This window comes from Chelonia mydas, chromosome 3, assembly GCF_015237465.2.
Source record: "Chelonia mydas isolate rCheMyd1 chromosome 3, rCheMyd1.pri.v2, whole genome shotgun sequence".
In the NCBI taxonomy this organism is placed as follows: domain Eukaryota; kingdom Metazoa; phylum Chordata; order Testudines; family Cheloniidae; genus Chelonia; species Chelonia mydas.
In genome coordinates, this window is record NC_057851.1 from 114,511,223 (window position 1) to 114,532,450 (window position 21,228).

Here is a 21,228-nt window from a genome sequence, read left to right on the forward strand (position 1 = left end):
TACTGATCCAATGACTTCCGAGTAGCCAATAAGCTCAGAGAAGCATATGCCTTAATATCAACCAAGCAAGCAAGTCTTTGACTTGATGTCAGTCCAGCAGCAGAGGCCACTCCAGGCATAAGCCAGCTAGGCTGCTGCCTAGGGCAACAGATTTCAGGACCTTCCCAGGTTACTTCCAGGGGCAGTGGTGGGGGATGAGGCTGGCAGGGCTGCCAGAAGAGGAGGCGGCCACCAGTCAGGGCTCCAAGGAGCAGGAAGTAGGCCCCAGCTGGGCTGCCAGGGAAGCACACTCAGACACTTTCACTTCTGTGCTGCTTCAGAACTGGGCTCCCAGCCGGCAGCCTTGGAGCTTCCTACAGCCCTGCCCCTCCCCTACAATACCCAGATATCACAGGGAAGATCAGATTTCATGGTCCATGATGTGTTTTTCACAGCTGCGAATTTGGTAGGGCCCTATCAATAACTAAGGATGCTTTGACCCACAGAGCTCCACACCATGGGTGAATGCACACACGGACACACACGCATATGCATGCACACACACTTTTGTTTGGCTGACTTTATAGGCCTCTTTGTGGACATAGGGTAAAATTTTCAAAAGCACCTGTGATTTGCAGTGGGACTTTAGGCTTCTAAATCACTGAGGCACTTTTGAAAATGTTACCCATGGATTCCTTTCAGTCACATTTATTCAGTTGTCCCTTTCCCATGCTATTTCTCATCACACTAGAAGATGCAATGTCACTTCACCACAGAATCTACCATGACATACTCACTACGAGAAACAACTGTGAGTTCCCCCTCATTTTTTTATCTTTAAACACAGGGTCCTTCATGTCTATAGTGGATCTACTGTGCTTATGCAAAAACCTTCCAACCTTCACATCCAGGCAGCAGAACTCATCATCATCATCAGGTTCCCATTACGCCTCTGGCGTTTAGAGCAGCGACGAAGCTCCTCCACTCCTGTCTGTTTCTGGCAAGGCTTAAAATGGTTCCCCAGCTGTGCCTCAGGTTTTTCAGCTCAGCTTCCACAGCTCTTCGCCATGTTGTTTTCAGGCAGCCTTGTTTTTGCTTGCCTTCAGGTGTCCATCTTATTGCTACTCTGATGAAGGATCAGTTCCCTATCCAAGCACCTGGCCAATCCATCTCCAGCGCCTCCTGGCAATGATGGTGCTCATATCCTCTTGCCTGCACTGTGTCAATAGATCTTGATTTGAGATTGTTCTGGGCCAAAAGATACGGAGGATTTTTTGAGGCTGGCTGGGTGTAAAATAAGTGTGTACTCAACCCTTTCAAATGAAGGCAGAGTTGGCACGAAAGGAATTCTGGCTGAGTTGCTCAAAATTCCTCTTGAGGATCCTGTTGCAGCAGATCCCCTTCACACTACCTCCCTTTCCTTATAGAATCCTATCTTAGAAGCCCAATCCAGTCCATGATTTTAACCTCTAACTTATCCCACTGCTCCTGTGCTTGAACTTCACTTTATATCAGATCAGATCCCTTTCAATGGTACACTTTTCCCAGCCTCTTCAAAATTGCTATTCAGAGCTCAGTAAAGCTGGGGGCTTAAAGGGGTGAAGAATAATACAAGACAAGGATAATATGTCCCCACAGTGTCAGGGAAGCCATTTATCCCTGGAATAATGAAGGTAAATCACAGCCTCCTTAGTTTACATTGGCCTTATACTTGAGACTCACAGGCTACTGGGGCAGCTTATTATTTGAAAGCGTGCAGCAGCCCTGTTGTGGGAATGGGAAAAGGGAGTTGCCGGTGCCTTTACATTATAATAGCAAACATGTCAGTAAAGGGCATGTTATGAATTATTGATATAAGTATCAAATATGAAACTCCACACAAAGGGTTAAACATAGAAGGCTTGGTCCAAGGCGCTCCATCTGGCAACTGCACCTGCATGGTTGCTACGGAAATTGTGTGTGTGTTAAGCACTCTCTTTTGTCTAGAAAGCAACTAGCAGCCGTGCTGGCTCCAGCGGACCCTGAGAATAGTCAAACCTGTTTCAAGTTCCTTTATGCTGCAGAGCAACCCTACCAAAGGGTAGTTCATACCCAGGCCTGCCTGAAGTAGTTCATGCTTACCTCTGGGAACATGAGTTTCGTGTGGCCAAAAGCAAGAGCTTTAGGGTTTGTCTAAGGCTATGTCTTCATTGCAAAAAAAGTTGGGGCTTTTTTCCCTGCGGTATAACCGACACACGTTAGCTATCCTGCTGTAAGATCCAGTGGAGGCAGGGCGCTGTAGTTTTACTGGGAGGTAAACAGGCATGGTCAACCATGGGCGAAGGGTAGTGCTGACTTTGCTTAGCTAACTCACAGTAAAAACTACAGGTGCCTTGTCTCCACTAGGATTTTCCAGCAGGACAGCTAATGTGCATTAGTTATCACATGGTAAAAACACACCTTTTAGATAGTGAAGAGAAAGTTTATTTTAGGAAAAGAGGTTGAGATTAGGTCAGGGTTAGTTAACACATATGGTCCAGGTCAGGCCTAGGGGGAGTCTAAGGTTGATCTCGATAATCCAAATCAAAATTAAAGGTGTAAACCTACTTCCAGACTAGGAAAAAGGTCAGGATTAGGGCCAAGTACACCAACTCTGACCTAACTTCAACCTCTTTTTATCATCTAGATCAGGATCTCAAACTCAAATCACCATGAGGACTAGTACGTTGGCCCAAGAGCCGCATCACTGACACCTTTTCATACAACGATATAAAAGTATAGTCAAAAATGAACAAAAATGAAGAGTAATATAGTATGCTATTAAAAGTCAATGTATTAACTTTTTTAAAACTGTAATGCGAAGAAGGATTTTAATAAAATATAAACACTCAGTATGCACCTCACTCAAATGACAAAACATGCATTTCTTTTAGAATTACTTCGGTTAAAGCCCCCCACCTCACCCCCACTCCACCCCTTCCATGAGGCCCCGTCCCTGCCCCACCTCTCCCCAACTCTTCCCCACCCTCATTCCAACCCCTTCCCCAAAGTCCCCGCCCCAACTTCGCCCCCTCCCTGCCCCTATTCCAACCCCTTCCCCAAATCCCCACCTCATCCCCGCCTCTTCTCCACCTCCTCCCCTGAGCATGCCGCATCCCCACTCCTCCCCCCTCCCTCCTGGAAAGTCCTAAGTGCCACCAAACAGCTGTTTGGCGGTGAGAAGCGCTGGGAGGTAGGCAGAGGAACAGGGATGCGGTGTGCTTGGGGGAGGGGGAGAAGGAGTGGAGAGGGGAGCTTGACTGCCGATGGGTCGGCACCTATGGTGGGCTGCAGGAAATAACTCCATGGGCCGCATGTTCGAGACCCCTGATGTAGATCAATCCAAATGAAGCCACATCCTAGTGTTCCTTTCAAATGAGTAGCAAGCAGGAAAGTAATACTTAGTTCTGGATTTTCTGTGAGCTTTGTAACCATGGAAGTCTTGGAGTATATAAAATAAGAACTTGATCCCCCAAAGCACTTCAGCATGTGAGTAGTTCCAATAGGACACGTACCAGTTTACGGCAGAGCCCCCTTGGCTCCTCTGTTAAATCCACAAAGTCACTCTGAGACCCTGGGTTAGTAACTACTGTTGCAGTTTATTCATAGGCTTGTTCCCACCACCATTTCACCATGTACAGTTGACCCTTCACCATCTGCAGGCAGGAGAGAGGAAAGCACTACCACCCTGCTTCTACTCCCTGCCTTTTCCCTTTCTTTCTGCTCCTCCCTTGGCTTCCTTCCCCTGAGGCTTTTATACAGCCCCAGGCTAATTAGGCAGCAGCTGTTTCTGCCTCCCCAATTAGGGCCAGGTTATCTCCAGCCAGCTCTAATCTATCCCCCTAAATGGGAGCTCGCCTGACAGAGGGCTGAATCAGCAACCCTTTGCCCAGCACCCCGTCACAGGACTACTCACATGCATCAAGTTATGCATGTGCTTTTCTAGCTTAGGGGTTAAGAGAAAATATTTGTTTTTAACATAAAATAGTTATCTACTAAATCTAAATTCACCATTACTGATTTTTTTCATTAACTGGGCAGAGATGAGGAATTAAGTTATCTTCATTTTTGTAGCCTCCTTCTGAACTAGTTTCAAGCAATTTCGTGCCTCCCCGTGCATTTTGTATGCAACTGATGCATTAAAAAAAAAAGCACCATCTTTCCAAACCACCCCCTAAATCTTGAGGGAACAAAGTGAAGGGCTTGAAATGAAACACAAGAATGCAGCTTCATTTGGGTGTCTTGAGATTAGGAAAAGAGCTAACACCTTTTATTTCCATTTTCAATTTTTTTGTGGAAAAACACAGAATAGCCCACTGTCTGGTGACTGGGGCACTCGCCTGGATGTGGAAGGTCCAGGTTCAAGTTGCTAATCCAGATCAGGCAGAATAGGAACATGAAGCAGGGTCTCCCACCTCCCAGGTGAGTGGCCTGTGCTATTGTGCATGGAAGGATGGGGACACGGACACACACACACACACACACACACACACACACACTTTCTCTCTGACCAAAACTGAGATTATACAGAGAGCTAAAAAGGTACTATAGAGAGCAATTCTGCACTGGCAGGGAGGTGGGCTCAATAACCTAATATAGTTTTTCCATCTCCAGCTTCTATGATTCTGTCCTACAATACTTGCCATTAACTGTAAGAAAATATTATACAGTAGTATCATAAACAAGAGAACTGCATTAGGGCCAGAATGCAGCCCCCAAGATTCAACACATTCTGTGGGGGGTGGGGGCAGGTGAAAGCCACAGGAGAATATTTTCTGTTAAATTTGGAATAGTAATAATGACTGGGTTGAGCATTTCTGGTGCCTACCTAGGTGAAGATAGTCAGCCAGTCAGCGTCAACAAATCCTTCCCTTTCAGCCATTATTTCTTAATTAAAAGACGTAAAATTATTCTTAAAGTACAGTAGATCTTTTAGCTATTCGATGTACCTTTTCTTAAAAAAAAAAATCAGAGTTCTGATCACCAGTGGTCATGATGTTAGTGAAGTGTCCAGATTTGCTGGACTTGAAGATAGATCCCCTGTTTAGAATCCTTGAGTGAAATCTTGGCCCTAGTGAAGCCAATAGCAAAACCCCCTTTCATAGATTATGAGGCCAGAAGCAACAACTGTGATCATCTTGTCTTGACCTCCTGCATAACACAGGCCATGGAATATTCCCCCAATAATTCCTGTTTGAAGTAGAGAATATCATTAACAAAAACACTGACTTCAATAGAGGCAGGATTTCACCCATTGCACCTGCAGCCAATATATTATTTATTTCAATACTAGAATTATGAAAACAAATATCCACTATATAAATGTGATAATTAAAAACTAAAAGAGAGAAAATATATGGAACTTCTGCTCCTAAATTATACACATCTTGAAAATCCCACCCCAAGAGATATGGAATAACTTACTACTTCTATTAACAAAACAAAATTAATTAAGTGGGACCAAGTGAGATGGACTGATTTTAAAATGCCATTGGTAGAATAACTTTTATAACAATGAACAATATAATTACAGTAACTCATAACCTGTGCTGCCTTGACACTTCACAGTTGCTTCTCTTGTTTATCTGAGAGCCTCACTTCTATTGCTTGTGTAATAAAATAGTTGCACTGTCAATGATTCTGTTTAACATTAAATAAATTAATAAATAAAAATTAATAACCAAAAAAGCAATATCCCAATATCCCAAGGCAATTCTCACATGAGATGAAGAGGTTAGTTCCAGAGCCATGGTCAAATTCCAATTTAGGTTATTATCAGCAGGTGAGTGCTGCACTCAAGAAGTGCTAGAACACAAGTACCAGAAGTGCCATAAGATGCTATTCCAGCTCCCCCGCAAAAAATGCTGGAGAAGAATCCCAGAGCATTCCAGCATGACTTGAGCACTTTTTATTACATTCTACACATATGAATTCCACCCGCAGTTTCACACAGATACAGTGTTCTTAACTTCCTGTCCTAAACTATGTAATATTGTGTATTCCTAATCAGCTAGGGCATTCTACCATACGGGGGCTCCATGTCTGGGCCTGATCTGATCTCACACTGGTTTCACAATGGTGTAACTGCATTGTCCTCAGTGGAATTACTTCAGATTTACACTGATGTAACTGAAATCATAATCAGACCCAGAGTTTGTAAATTGCGTGGAATCCTGTGAGACGAAAAGCGCTGTATAAGCATAAGATTTTTTGTATTAGCTTTCCCTTCTCTATGTATTTATTTACAAAGACGTTTGTTCTCTGGAGTGGGGGAAGCCAACAAACTAGTTGTTTAATGTCATTTTACTACAGGCTGAAGATCAGCATGTAAAGAGGAGCAGACATTTGTAATAGGCAGCAGCAAGTCCTAGCAGTTGATTAGAAGTGTTCCCCCAGCCACTGTACTTGAAAATTCCACAACAAACTGAACACAAGAGCCAAAAACTCCTTCTCTGTTTGGATGCTGCTCTCCAGGATTTACCCTGACACTTTCCGAACAGACTGCCTGAAAGAGATGTCTTGTCTCGTTCTGCCGGTTATCATTCTTTTTTCAGAGTGATTTCAGCAAAGACCATAAGCTTGTGACAGAGTGAATTTGTGATCTTATCCAATCATCTGGGCTGTTTGCAAAACTTCAGTAGGTGGCAGCGTTTTGTTGATAAATGTTTTGTTATCCAAGTGATCTCATTTAGTGCAACTGTTGCAATATTAATAAACTGAACTTATGATTGCATTTGCCAGGACTGAAAATATTGCTATCCTATCTGGCGTTTGCTCTTATCTGAACTGACAACAACATCCATTGTATTTATAGAGGGGAAAATGCTCTGTTTGTAAATGTATTGTTTAGGGGCAGAAGGGAAAGGAAAAACAAGGGGAAAACGCAGGTTGGATTAAGATTAAAACACTGATGTTGTTAGCCACCTGATTTGTGATTGTAATAAAAGAGCTTTCTGGCAGTGCTGTTAAAATGCTGCTCCAGGGGGAATGGATGACACCGAAGAATGTCTTTCACCTCTAGCTCACGGGTTCAAAACAAGCCAAATTTTGGTAGTATCTAAAAATTGTTCCCATCTGGTAACTGGCAGTTTAAATTCAATTTCTACTGGACGGTATCAGAAAAACCATCATAAGTGGCACCCTTGCTGGTAATCACAACAGAGAAGCCAAAGATTGAGTGGACATGGAGTCTCAGCCAAAAAAAGTCATCCCTCCAAAACAAATCTATCCCACTAGAGAGAAGTCATATATATCTTTTTCATATATGTGATAAAGAGTTATGTCTTAATAGAAACAACACAGGTGTTCATTGTGATGCTTGTGTTTCCAAATAAAGCATGCCAGATTTTAACAACCTGTTTATTTTAAAAGGAATATGACTGGAAGATTTCCAATCTGAGAAAAGTACAATTAACTATAAGGAGCAACTGGTGCAAGAAGGGACCGTCATCATAGCCCACCTACATGAGATTAATTTGGGTTTTAAATAAGGAGAGTAGAAATATTTGACAAAAGAACACTCCTACCATAGAAGATCAAAGTCCCCAATACCCTAGGCTCAGGCACTTCCTGACAGCTAATAAACAGCTGAGTGAACAACCTAAGGCCTGGTCTACAGTAAGTGGTTATTTCGGAATTAGCCGAGTTACCTCAAAATAAAACTGGTTCCGTCCACACAACCAAACCAGTTTTTTCGATTTAAAGGGCTCTTTATTCCGATTTCTGTACTCCACCTTGGCAAGTGGAGTAGCGCTAAAATTGAGATCGCAGTTCTGGATTACAGGTACTGTGGACGCAATTCGACAATATTGGCCTCCAGGAGCTATCCCAGAATGCTCCCTTGTGACCACTCTGGACAACACTCTGAACTCTGATGCATTAGCCAGGTAGACAGTAAAAGCCCCGGGAACTTTTGAATTTCCTGTTTGGTCACAATCAGCACAGGCGACCATGCAGAGTCCACCATCTCAAAAGACCACACAGTCCCAGATTCACAGACGATCTCCAGCATGGTCCGAACGGGAGGTACTGGATCTTATTGCATGCTGGGGAGACGAATCTGGGGATAGCTCAGTGGTTTGAGCATTGGCCTGCTAAACCCAGGGTTGTGAGTTCAATCCTTGAGGGGGCCATTTAGGGATCTGGGGCAAAAATTGGGGATTGGTCCTGCTTTGAGCAGGGGGTTGGACTAGATGGCCTCCTGAGGTCCCTTCCAACCCTGATATTCTATGATTCTATGGCAGAACTACGTTCCAAAAAAAGGAAGGCAAATACGTATGCTAAAGTCTCCAGGGCCATGACGGAAAGAGGCTACTCCAGGGACACAGAACAGTGTCATACAAAAATCAAGGAGCTCAGACAAGCGTACCAAAAAGCCAGGGAGGTGAAGGGGCACTCTGGGTCACAGCCCCATACATGCAGCTTCTACTGTGAGCTGCATGCAATTACGGGAGGTGACGACACCACTACCCCACCACTGTCCATGGACACCTGCAAGGGGGGAGTAGCATGGAGTGAGGAGGATGAGTTTTTGGAGGACGAAGAGGAGGAGGAGGACAGTGCACAGGCGGCAAGTGGGGAATCTGTTTCCCCCCCTAGCCAGGAACTATTCTTAATGCTGGAGCCAATAGCCTCCCCCTACACCCAAAGCATGCTCCCAGACCATGACCCTGGAGAAGGCACTTCTGGTGAGTGAGAGCTTGATCGGAGCCATGTGGTAGGGGGTGGGGGGAAACCCAGCCGTGCTGGGCTGTTTGTGTTTAGTTTAAAGGGCTGATCCCTGCTCAGAGCCTCATCAGAGCCCCGCGGTGTGTGTATGTGGGGGGGGGCGGGGGTGTTGTGTGAAGTGATCATCCCAGAGAGCCCACAGGCTGGCTGCAAGCTGAATTCTGTTGCCTGGCTGCATGTGATGGCTTACTCACACCAAAGTGGCAGGCACTTCAGTATAAGAGGCAAAATGAGACCTTGTACAGAAAGAACATGTGCTATGTACTATGAATTGCCTGTTTCACTGAGAAACAGTGTCCCCTTTGTTCTCTAAAATGTATCTTTTAAAATACTACCCTCCCTTTTTCTCTTTCTGCAGCAGGTGCAAATGTTTCAATGCGGCCCCTATCTACTCCGTCCCAGAGGCTGGTCCAGATCAGAAGGCAGAAAATACGAACTCAGGACGACATGTTTGCCAGGTTCATGCAGTCCTCCCGCACTGATAGGGCCCAGTTGAATGCGTGGAGGCAAACAATTGCGGAGTCGCATAAAGCGTTACATGAATACGAAGAGAGGAGGGATGTGTGTGATGAGAGCCGGCAGGATGCTATGGTCAAGCTCATGGGGAGCAAACTGACATGCTCTGCTGTATGGTGGATCTAATGCGGGAAAGGCAGCAAGACCACAGACTGCCGCTGCAGCCCCTGAATAACCGCCCTCCATCCTCCCCAAATTCCATAGCCTCCTCACCCAGATGCCCAAGAACATGGGGGGGGGGAAGCTATGGGGACCCACTCAGTCAACCCCAGAGGATTGCACAAGCAGCAGAAAGCTGGCATATCCTAAATTTTGATTTGGTTTCTGGACTTGTTTTTCCCTCCTCCACCTCCCCCCTAACCCAATACCCCCCTCCCCTGTCTAGCTTCTGATTTCTCTCAGTGTTTTGTGCAACAAATAATAAAGAATGGTTTTTAAACAATTGTGACTTTATTTCCTTTTATATATATATATGGGGTAACTTTAAGAGAAACAAACACAGCTCTCACACCTCTCATGAAACTGTCTTTCAAAGCTTCTCTGATGTGCAGCGTGCCCTGCTGCACTCTTCTAATCGCCCTGTTGTCTGGCTGTGTGAAACTGGCCATCAGGTGAGTTGCCTCAACCTCCCACCCTGCCATAAACGTCTCCCCCTTACTCTCACAGATATTGTGGAGCACACAACAAGCAGCAATTACAATTGGAATATTGGTTGTGCTGAGATCTAACGGAGTCAGTAAACTGCACCAGCGTGCTTTCAAATGTCCAAACGCCCGTTCTACCACCAACTATAGGCTTAGCAAGTGCAGAATGAACTGCTCCTTACTACTGTCCAGGATGCCTGTGTATGGCTTCATGAGCCATGGGAGCAAGGGGTAGGCTGGGTTCCCGAGGATAACTATAGGCATTTCAACATCCCCAACAGTAATTTTCTGGTCTGGGAAGTAAGTTCCTTCCTGCAACTGTTCAAACAGACCAGAGTTCCTGAAGATGCAAGCGTCATGCACTTTTCCCGGCCATCCCACACTGATGTCGGTGAAACATCCCTTGTGATCCACCAGTGCTTGCAGCACCATGGAAAAGTACCCCTTGCGGTTTATGTACTGGCCACTCCGGTGTCCTGCGGCCAAGATAGGGATATGCGTTCTGTCTATCTCCCCGCTGCAGATAGGGAACCCCAGCGTATTAAAGCCATCCACAATGGTCTGCACATTTCCCGAAGTCACTACCCTTGATAGCAGCTGGTCAATGATTGCGTTGGCTACCTGCAGCACAGCAGCCCCCACAGTAGATTTCCCCACTCCAAACTGATTCCCCACTGACTGGTAGCTGTCAGCTGTTGCAAGCTTCCACAGGGCTATGGCCACTCACTTCTCAACTGTAAGGGCTGCTCTCATTTTGGTGTCTTTGCGCTTCAGGGCAGGGGACAGCAAGTCACAAAGTTCCATGAAAGTGGCCCTATACATATGAAAGTTTCTCAGCCACTGGGAATCATCCCATACCTGCAACACTATGCGGTCCCACCAGTCTGTGCTTGTTTCCCAGGCCCAGAATCGGCGTTCCACAGCATGAACCTGGCCCAACAGCACCATGATCTCCCAATCACCACATGCCGTGCCATCTGTGTCCTTGTCCTCATCACTATAGTATTCGTGCTGTCGTCACTTCTTCGCCCGGTTTTTCAGGTACTGCACATACTGCTGGATAATGCGCGAGGTATTTATAATGGTCAAAACTGCAGCGGAGATCTGATCGGGCTCCATGGCTATGGCGCCTGCATGGATAATCCTGGAAAAAGGGTGCGAAATGTAGGAGAGCAGAGTGGCAGTGGAAGCTGTGCTGTTTGGTTCACGGTAGCCGAACAAAGGCTGAAAATGGTTGTCTTCTGTGGCTTTCACGGAGGTGGGAGCCCAGGACAGACAACATGGAGAAGCTCGGAAGTGTGGCAATAGCGGGAGAGCAGAATTGGCAGCAGAAGCTGTGCTGCTCGGTTCACGATGGCCGAGCAGAGTTGAGTTGGAGAGGTGGATTCACAGTAGCAGGAGAGCAGCGGTGCACCATCTGCTGAAAGCAGTATGGCATCTGCACACCAAAAAGGCATGAAACCATTGTCTGCCGTAGCTTTCTGATGACACACACCCAGAAACACCCACGAGAATGTTTTTGCCCCATCATGCACTGGGAGCTTAACCCAGAATTCCAGTGGGCAGCGGGGACTGCGGGAACTGTGGGATAGCTACCCACAGTGCACCGCTCCGACATTCGATGCTAGGCTTGGTACTGTGGATGCAATCTACTGAATTCACTTGCTTTAGTGGGGCACACAGAAGAACGAATGTATAAAATAGCTTCTGAAAATTCGAATAGAATAATTTCATACTGTAGACATACCCTAAGACAGTCATGGTCAGTAAATCCCTTCTGCTACAGGCCCTCTAGCCTGAAGCTGAGTCAAATATATCAAATTTTGGACGAGATCCCACTCCCATTGAAGCCTATTGCAAAATTCCCATCGGCTTCACTGGAAGTTGTATCAGGCCCTTAAAGAACAAATTTGGACTCATAAGTCCTCTAGAAATGTGATATTGTCTAATTAGGTAGGTACAGAGAGAGACTTCATAAACATAAGGCAACTGTTTTTCACTATTAGGAAAATTATATGTACTATTCCACTTCTTATCAAAATCATCACCTGTTATACAACAGTTACAGAGTATCAACTGATACATTTTGGAAATTTTCCTTTTGTGTTTGCAGAATAAACAAAAACCAGTTCCATTTCATTTCTTCTTCTATGCAAATGTTTTTGAATTCCATTGATAAAATTTCAAAGATTAAGATATTAGTAAAGTGGTAGAGCACAAATAGAACTGGGTAGGAAACTGTTTTCTTGTCCCACTATTTTTTTTTAAAAAGTTTAAAATGTTTTTCTGTCTCAAATGGGATGAAAAGTTGAAAACTTGAAAATATTTGCAAACTGAAAAAACATTTTTTTCCCAGTTTGGTCAACTAAAACATTTTGTTCCAATAACTTTGAAATGTTCCAATTTGATTTGGACTTTTTTTACTTTATTTTTTTTAATCTTTATTTTAGTCTAATTATTTTAAATATTTAAATGAAAGTCATTCTGATCCAGAAAACTGGAATTTTTTCATTTTCATAAATATCAAAATGAAATATTGCAACAATTTCATACATTTCTCTTGACTTATTTTTGAGTTGGGAAATTTGTCAAAACCAACAGTGTTTCACAAACTATTTTGGTTTTGACAAATCAGCATTTTTCTTTGAAAAAAAACTTTTCTTAAAAAATTCCTGATCCGCTGTTTTCACAGATGTTATTTAGTTTTCTAAGTTGTTCATTAGCCATGACATCCTTTTAAATAAATTGATAGAAATGGTGTTATTCCAGTTATAACGTGTGTTGTGATAATTGGGCCTATAAATTTACCTTAATTGTGAGCTCAACTGTAAAAAGTATGCAACAGTTCATAAGATGTCACAGTAACCCATAACAACAAATGTTGATGGGAAAGGGTACAAAAAGGAGACAGAAAGGCTGAATAATAAGTCTAAACAAAAAAGCCTACTGATATAACTTAATGACGGTGTTAAGATCGTGCCCGATAAACAAAAAAATGTGGGGCCAGCAATTAATGAACCAAAATTGGTATGTTGGAAAGTAGGCCTAATTGGTGAACAAAATAATGAGGGGATGGGATATTCCACCCACCACTCCCTCTTTGAGTCCTTAAAGAAAGAGACTTTGGGGAAAGAGGATTTTAAAGCAAGCTTCATCATCATGGCTGCCACCCCACCATTTCCTGGCTGGGACCCTGGGCCTTCGTCATCCTAATCCTGAGAGATATGCTGACCAGACTAGGCCAGAGAGAGGGACCCAGACAACATCATCACCTCCGCTGGCTCTAGCTGAATCCCAAACACCACCTGGGATAAAATGGGATTGAGTTTAACAAACAGGAACAACAATAGCTCCAGCCCATCTCAACTAACTTCTCCTTTCCTTAAAGAGACAGTTATCAATATCTTCAACACCATCTAAGAGACTGTCCAAAAAAGGGGGTTTCCTTCTAAACTCTCTCTGGCTAAAGGGAAAGGGAACAAAGGATGCGGTTAAAATGAAAGCCTGATTTAACACTTTACATTTCAAATCTTTTAACTGTTTTTCATTCTTTTCTTTCTTTAATAAAAGGTTACAAGGACTTTTAATAGTGTGTTTGCCATGGTATTAAGCAGGCTGAATACCAAACCCTGAACCTTGTTTAACACTGTTTAATGTTGGACAGTGACTGCGTTACATTAATACCTTTGGCGCATATATTCACAAGAGGTGAAAGTGCTGACTTAAAAACAAGTGTATAGTTTGGTCAGAACACAGCAGCGAGAATGTAAACTGCCCAGAGCACATCACTCCAGTACTTTGCTCTCTTCAACTCATTCTCCACATGACTAGCCCATCGGAGATACTACTTGACTATGCTCACTCCCTCTAAAACAATGGAAATGGCAGCCTCAAGAGTGAACCTCATGAGTGCATGATCTTTCTCTTTCACTGGCCTATGAATGTAATACTGATTCCCAGAAGAGACTGGGGCGGCAACAAACATCAGAGCCAAATATAAAATCAATTCCTTTGACCTACCGTTCCTGCAATAACCCCACAAAAAACCCAGCAAGAATAACAACAAACTAAATCTAGCCCCTGCAGACTGGAAGGAGGAGAAAAAGAAAGAGCAAAACACATATCTTTACGTGTATAGTTTATAATCTTGTGATACTACACTGATAGCATAAGACCCTAGATGGGATAAATAAGATACCTGCTCTTGAATAATGGTTAATATACCTTGTTCATGTTAAAAACAAAAGCACAGAAGTTCCCTGTAAATGAGATACTAGGGAAGGATGATTATGAATTTTAAATCCTTTCTCCTAAATTTAATTAATGATGGCCATAATAAGGATTGTCCAGTCAGCAGCAAGGAGCATGCTTTCTTAGCAGTAAATTGGTATGTCTGAGGGCTTGTCAACATGGAGGGATAATGCACATTCTGCCATTTGATTTCTTAAGTGCAATAACCTGTTGCTCATTGACTGACCTGGCTGGTGTGCACTAAACATTCCCTGGTGCCCACCTGACAAGCCATCAGTGAAGGATGACAGAGCTGAGAGAAATCTCTTCTAGTCCAATGTCCTTGAATACTATAGGTTTCAGAGTAGCCGCCATGTTAGTCTGTATCCGCAAAAAGAAAAGGAGGACTTGTGGCACCTTAGAGACTAACACATTTATTTGAGCATAAGCTTTCATGAGCTACAGCTCACTTCTTCGGATGCATGAAGTGAGCTGTAGCTCACGAAAAGATTATGCTCAAATACATGTGTTAGTCTCTAAGGTGCCACAAGTCCTCCTTTTCCTTTTTCTTGAATACTATAGTTATACTAAGCTGATAAAGTTTCCACTGAACACTCAAAATACTATTGCTATGAGTTGGGTTTGAGCATTAGGGGTTTGTGATGGGCTGGACCCCTTGGGAAGTCACCTTATGTGCTGAGATACCACTGAGTCTACCTGTTCTGCCAACATGGGCCCCTTTAACTGGTCTTCTTGAGCCAGGCTCTTAAAACCTCCTCTAACACACACACACAAGCAGGGCCACACCCAGCTGCAGATCAGCCCTGGGAAGACTCAGCTTAAGGGATTTACTCCAGCACTCAGATGTTCACCTCCCTTGGAGTACAAACCCAAAGATATATTATATTCGCCTCTTCCCTCAATAGGGAAGAGGGTATGCACAATTTCTCACCCCCCTCTTCTCCAGTTACAAATCACATAAAATGGGTTATATTATAAACCAGAAATAAATGTATTAACTATAACAGGTGTATTTTAAGTAGTTAAGGAGGTAGCTGACAGAACAAGGCAAATTACTAAAAAAACAAAACAGAGCAAGCAAACTAAGCTTAATACACTAAAGAAACTGGTTACATGTGAGTTCTCACCCTAAATATAGTTCTGATAATCTTCTTCACAGGCCAGATGCCCTTCCACCCTGGGCCCAGTTCTTTCCCCCTGTTCAGTCTTAGTTGTTTCCAGCAGTCATCTTGGGTGGGGTAGCAGGGGAAAATTGATGACCTGGATTACCTCACTCCGCACGCTTAAAGAGGATTTGCATAAGGCAGGAGTCCTTTGTTTCCTAGTTTGACCCCCCTTCCCTTACAGTGGAAAGTTACAAGAAGTTCCAGGTAATGTTTTAGTATCAGATGACAAGACCACCTGACTCTGTAGGGCCCTTGTAGGCATTCTTCACAGGCTGACCCACACATTCACAGGAAGACTAATCTCTTTTACAGTCCGTTGTCCCTGTTGATGGGCCATCTGCCCTGTCTGGTTTTTCCATTGTTGTACCTGAAGTGTTGGCAGTGGGTGTCACCCAAAGTAGCATAGTTGAAATACAGATACATACTCAATATTCCTAATTTCAGATACAGAAATGATACATACATACAAATAGGATAATCACATTCAGTAAATCATAACCTTCCCAATGATAGTGCCATCTTGCTTAAAGTATATCTCAGTTATGTCATATTCGTATCATAAGCATATTTTCATGAAGAATATGGAATGACACGTCACAGGGTTGAGTTAAAACCTCATTGAGATTGTGTGTGAACACACCCTTCAATTGACATAACCAACAGGGTGAGTTAACCAGAAGCCCCGCATCTAAGACAAAAGGGGGTTGTGAACCTGTCCAGGATTTTGGATTGAGTGTTTTGCTGAGTATTGTTTGTGCTTTGTGTGTGGAGGGAAGACAGAACACACAGGAACTGAAAACAGACAGAACAGAAAGGGAAGCAGAGGCAAAAGACAAGAAAGCCAATCAGTGGTTGGTGAGCAGAGAGCTTTGGGGTCTGGTGCTGTGGGGAGGCCAAGTGCTGCGAACTAAGAAATGGCTCATCTTGTTGTTGCATTCAAAAAAACCAAGACTTTGCGCATTCCTTGTCAATAAGCAAGGTTGCACCAAAGAAAATACCAGAGTCCATCAATTTCTGCTTCCAACTGGCATACTCCCAGGCCACTGAACTTTCACTGGCTTCTCAGGTTGAAAAAGGGCAACACTATGGATAACTTAGCCAAATGTTGTTCTGGGTAAATTTGTAATGTTAGAGTACATCAGGTGACTTGAATTAGAGGACCACTTGTGAGTAACGTGATCATCCCAAACTCACACAGCCTTTATACCACAGCACACAATACCACACTGTCATATACATATACTTCTGACGGACACAGTGATAATCTTGGCATACCTTGGAATGGCTCTAGCATGAAAGCTCCGCTGACATGAACTGGCTCCCAGACAAAATAAGAAAGCAGACTGCAGGATGAAAAAGGAATGACAAATCAGTTTCTTATGTAATCATTACCTCATTTACAAACTGAATATCTAAACTTTCTTTTTATCCCGCTGCATGTATAAATGATGAATTTAGCATGCACAAAAGGTAAGAAGATTGAGAGTACTCAACGCTGATGGCTGGTATTCATGTGCAGATGGCAGCTGGTGTGTATAGAGATGATATTAATGTTGGTTCCCTTTCCCCAACCCAGCACCCCCCGCCCCCCATCCTCCTGACACACACTCCTTTAGCCTCTGTCCATATTACAGATTATGCAGTATCAGGTGCTCAGATATTACAGTAACAGACACTATGAGTATAAGGACACTATGTAACATCAGCTGCTCAGATATTACAGAAATGGGCAACATAAAACAAAAATACACTTGACAGCATCATGTGTAAACATACTAGTGTGTTATAACCACATTGTGTAACTTTGCTATTGATAACCTATAGGTGAAGACTACAGCACAATTTAACTAGTAGAGGAGGGGTTCTCTCAGTGCTGTAGGTAATCCACTTTCCAAAGAGGTGGTAACTAGGTTGATGGAAGAATTCTTCCATCAACCTAGAGCTGCCTACACCAGGGGTTAGGCTGGCTTCACTATGTCTCTCAGGGGTGTGGATTTTTCAAGCCCCTGAGAGATGTAGCTATGCTGATGTAACTTTTCCCATGTAAACCAGCCCTGAGAGTTCTCTGGACAGGGGCAGACAAGGGCTGAGATCATAGGCTGCAATTTTAAATGTGGATGTGTAACCATCTCTTCCACTGCCATGCATAGCACCACATTTCTGTGGAAGATTCACTACAATGAATATTCTACATAAACTGTCCAATATGTTGCTCTCCTTCCCTCCTCAAACAATAGTTACCCCCATACTTTCCTCAGTACAGCAGATGTGATACCATTATATATAGTCTCCTAGACAAGCAAACTACGTTTAATTTAAATCTTGGGAGAACATATCAGTAATTTAAGGGCAAAAAAAAGTTACAAATATGTTGAATTATCTCCAGATCAAGCATAAAAAAAATTCAGGTCATTCAGGGTTAAGATTAGCAGAGATCTAACAGAGTGTTAATAAAAGACCAGATGAAGAAAAGACCAGATGAAGAACAAAAAAAGTGTTGCCCCCCAAGAAATTCAAAATGTATGTCTGAGTAAATCCAGGTTACCCTTCAACTGCGTATAGATTAAATAAATCAGTTTTTACTGTTTCTGACCCGCTTGCATTCATAAGTAACAATATAAGTAACCAAAAATAACTGCTTGGCTCAGTGTAACCTGAAGGGCCATTCAGAGATACATTCTCTAATGACAACTCCATCCTGCTGAATAAGTTGAGAACACAAATCTTATTTAATTTGTGGCTAGAGATTAACTTAAACTTGGGTCTGCAGCATGTGTTAATAATCTTCTATCTTTCTCAGACTCCCTATGTACAGCTTTTCCTAAATCAGTAAAGACAGACACTATCAAGAACATATGGAATGCCAACCAAGACATAATCAGCAAAGCATGGGACATTCTGAGTGTACAAGGCTGATGATCACTCACAAAGATGTTGATGTCCTTATGCCTATTCATTTATCTACTTGAATCAAAGGGTTGTGGGGAAAGAGAAAAGGAGGGGGGAGTGTGGGCATGATTAACAATAGGTGCGAAACAGGATGAACTAGATTAAACTGATCCATATGCAAATGATGCGAGTCTGATTGCATCAAACCATGCACAGTTTAATGAGTATGGTAAGATGCCTTTATCTCTGCTTGGATGTGTTCCGAAAAGAAGGACTGCTCCAAGATAAAGCACAGTTTAATAAGAAGGTTTTTCATTAGAGGGTCGATCTGCATTTGCATTTTTCTCCCTCTATCTCTGGGCTATGCAGCTTTTCTGAACCTCCATTCCTTTTCACAAGATTAGTCAGTAAGCACTTATGTATTGTTGACACACACCTTAGGGCATTGCATACTTAACACGCACAGAGTTTTAGTGTGGTCCTTCATGACCTGGATTAGACATTTCAATGCAGATTGAAGCAAACCCATATTTTTCTGCTTATCTATTCAACATTCTTTGCCTTTCTGATATTTTGAAGCTCTGTCAAATCTTTTAAGTGTTCATAAAATATGATATGGAGATTTAATTTACCTTTGATTCTTATTATCATTTTGCGCCAGATTCTGCTCTTAGTTTCACAAATGTGAATCTGCAGTGACTCTTGCTTTGACGGAACTACAGTATTTTGATTTTACATCTGTATAACTGAAATCAGAGTCTGGCCCTTCTTTCAACAACATATGATACTTAGTTCCTTCAAAAGACACTACCTGTTCTTTCACAAAAAGAAAAGGAGGACTTGTGGCACCTTAGAGACTAACAAATTTATTTGAGCATAAGCTTTCATGAGCTGCAGCTCACTTCATCGGATGCATTCAGTGGAAAATACAGTGGGGAGATTTATATACACAGAGAACATGAAACAATGGGTGTTATCATACACGCTGTAACAAGAGTGATCACTTAGGTGAGCTATTACCAGCAGGGGGGGAAAAAACCTTTTGTAGCGATAATCAAGGTGGGCCGTTTCCAGCAGTTCACAAGAACGTCTGAGGAACAGCATGGGGGAGAGGGGGAATAAACATGGGGAAATAGTTTTACTTTGTGTAATGACCCATCCACTCCCAGTCTTTATTCAAGCCTAAATTAATTGTATCCAGTTTGCAAATTAATTCCAATTCAGCAGTCTCTCATTGGAGTCTGTTTTTGAAGTTTTTTTTGTTGAAGAATTGCAACTTTTAGGTCTGTAATCGAGTGACCAAAGAGATTGAAGTGTTCTCTGACTGGTTTTTGAATGTTGTAATTCTTGACATCTGATTTGTGTCCATTTATTCTTTTACGTAGAGACTGTCCAGTTTGGCCAATGTACATGGCAGAGAGGCATTGCTGGCACATGATGGCATATTAACTAAATTTGTTAGTCTGTAAGGTGCCACAAGTCCTCCTTTTCTTTTTGCGGATACAGACTAACACGGCTGCTACTCTGAAACCTGTTCTTTTACATTACATAGTAAGTAGAGTAACTACCTATAGCCTCAATTAGACCCTGCATTCTTTTTGTTCAAGGATGCGAGCTGAAAGAAAACATAGGCATAATTTTCCCCTTCTATAAGCAGTAGAGTAGGATATCTCCATATCTCTCAAGAAGGCACTAGGAATTATAGATGGCCAATGCCCTGGTTTGTGCACCATGTCCCCAAAAAGAGTATGGTTTAGTGGGCATTTCTTGCCCTCAGCCAACTAGCACATATGGGACACACTTTGTTCCTCTCAGAAGAACAGTAAGCAGTGCATCCATCTCTGTCATGGGGAATCCTGCCCTGGCTGGTAGATTGCATCAAGCAGCATCTTTTGCCTCCTTTTACTGCGTTATCCAGGGCAGAATTTGCCCAAATCAGTGTTGTAATCTTCTGCATAGGTACCAGTATCTACACACACTATATATGCACACAAATATTTGTCCCACAGTAGCTGGAAATAATTTCAACCCCTAACTGCTGGCATTATCTCCAAAATCATTGATGTAAATAAATATAGACAACTATTTCCATCCTAATAACTTATGAAAAAGTAAATCTATCTTCACAGCAATTAGCACGAGACTCAGGCTGTATTGACTCGGATTAATATCTGACAATCTACCTTCTCAAACTCAGCTTCAGCTGATCAATTTCATCCCTAAAGATTTTCACCAATCAGGAACATGACTCAGCTTAACAGAATTAAATAGGTCCCAATTTAGCAAATCACTTAAGCACATGCATAACTTTAAGCACATACATAATTTCACTGATTTCAGTGGAACTAACACCATGCTTAAGTGGTTTGTGGACTAGGGCCTTAACCCCTTATATCCTTACATATTAAATTGCTACTTTCAGTTCATATTGTCTCTCCTTTTCCATTACTGGAACCCTTGGCGTTCCATAGAAATCTGTCTTGCATCTTATAGGTGTCCTTCGAGTCCATCACTTCTTTAAATGTATTAGATTAGAGTTTTATTACCCTTTCTCACCAGACCAGATGCATACTTTGTTGCCCCCTTGTTGGGATGATAATCCTGACAATTAACCCAACAGTATTTAATTCATCTTCAGAGAGGAGCCGGCCAGAGACTCCAGCTGGTAGGAACAGAAGCAACCAAACCAGGGACCTTTTTCACCTTCGGACATTCCAGGCAAAACTTCAGACAGGTCTCTGACTTTCTCTGCCCTGTTCTGATTGGCTGTTTGCTCCAACCCATTCCCTCCCCCACCCACCCAGTCTTCATCTCTGCTTCATTCCACACCTGCCCCTCCTTACCTCCTCCCCTGCTTTGCCCCCCTAACTACCTTCCCTTCCCCTTTTCTTAACATTTAGCTGATCCTCTCCTAACTAAACCCACCCTCAAAAACAGTGGAACAAACATGTCCTTTGCTACTATCACATTGTTCACTTGGCTTGTGTGATACATCCCCCTCCAACCCTGTGTCTGTAACGTCTATGAGAGTGTAAGCT

At 42.9% G+C, this 21,228-nt stretch overlaps 1 long non-coding RNA gene across 1 annotated transcript in view; it reads right to left on the minus strand.

Annotated features, from left to right (window-relative positions):
• The window catches only part of LOC122465095, a 41,651-nt gene extending 25,007 nt beyond the window's left edge, over positions 1 to 16,644 (minus strand). Inside the window, exon 1 of the long non-coding RNA XR_006289659.1 lies at positions 16,577 to 16,644. This is a non-coding gene — a long non-coding RNA (uncharacterized LOC122465095). The remainder of the gene's footprint in view (positions 1 to 16,576) is intronic.
• Positions 16,645 to 21,228: the final 4,584 nt, after the last annotated feature.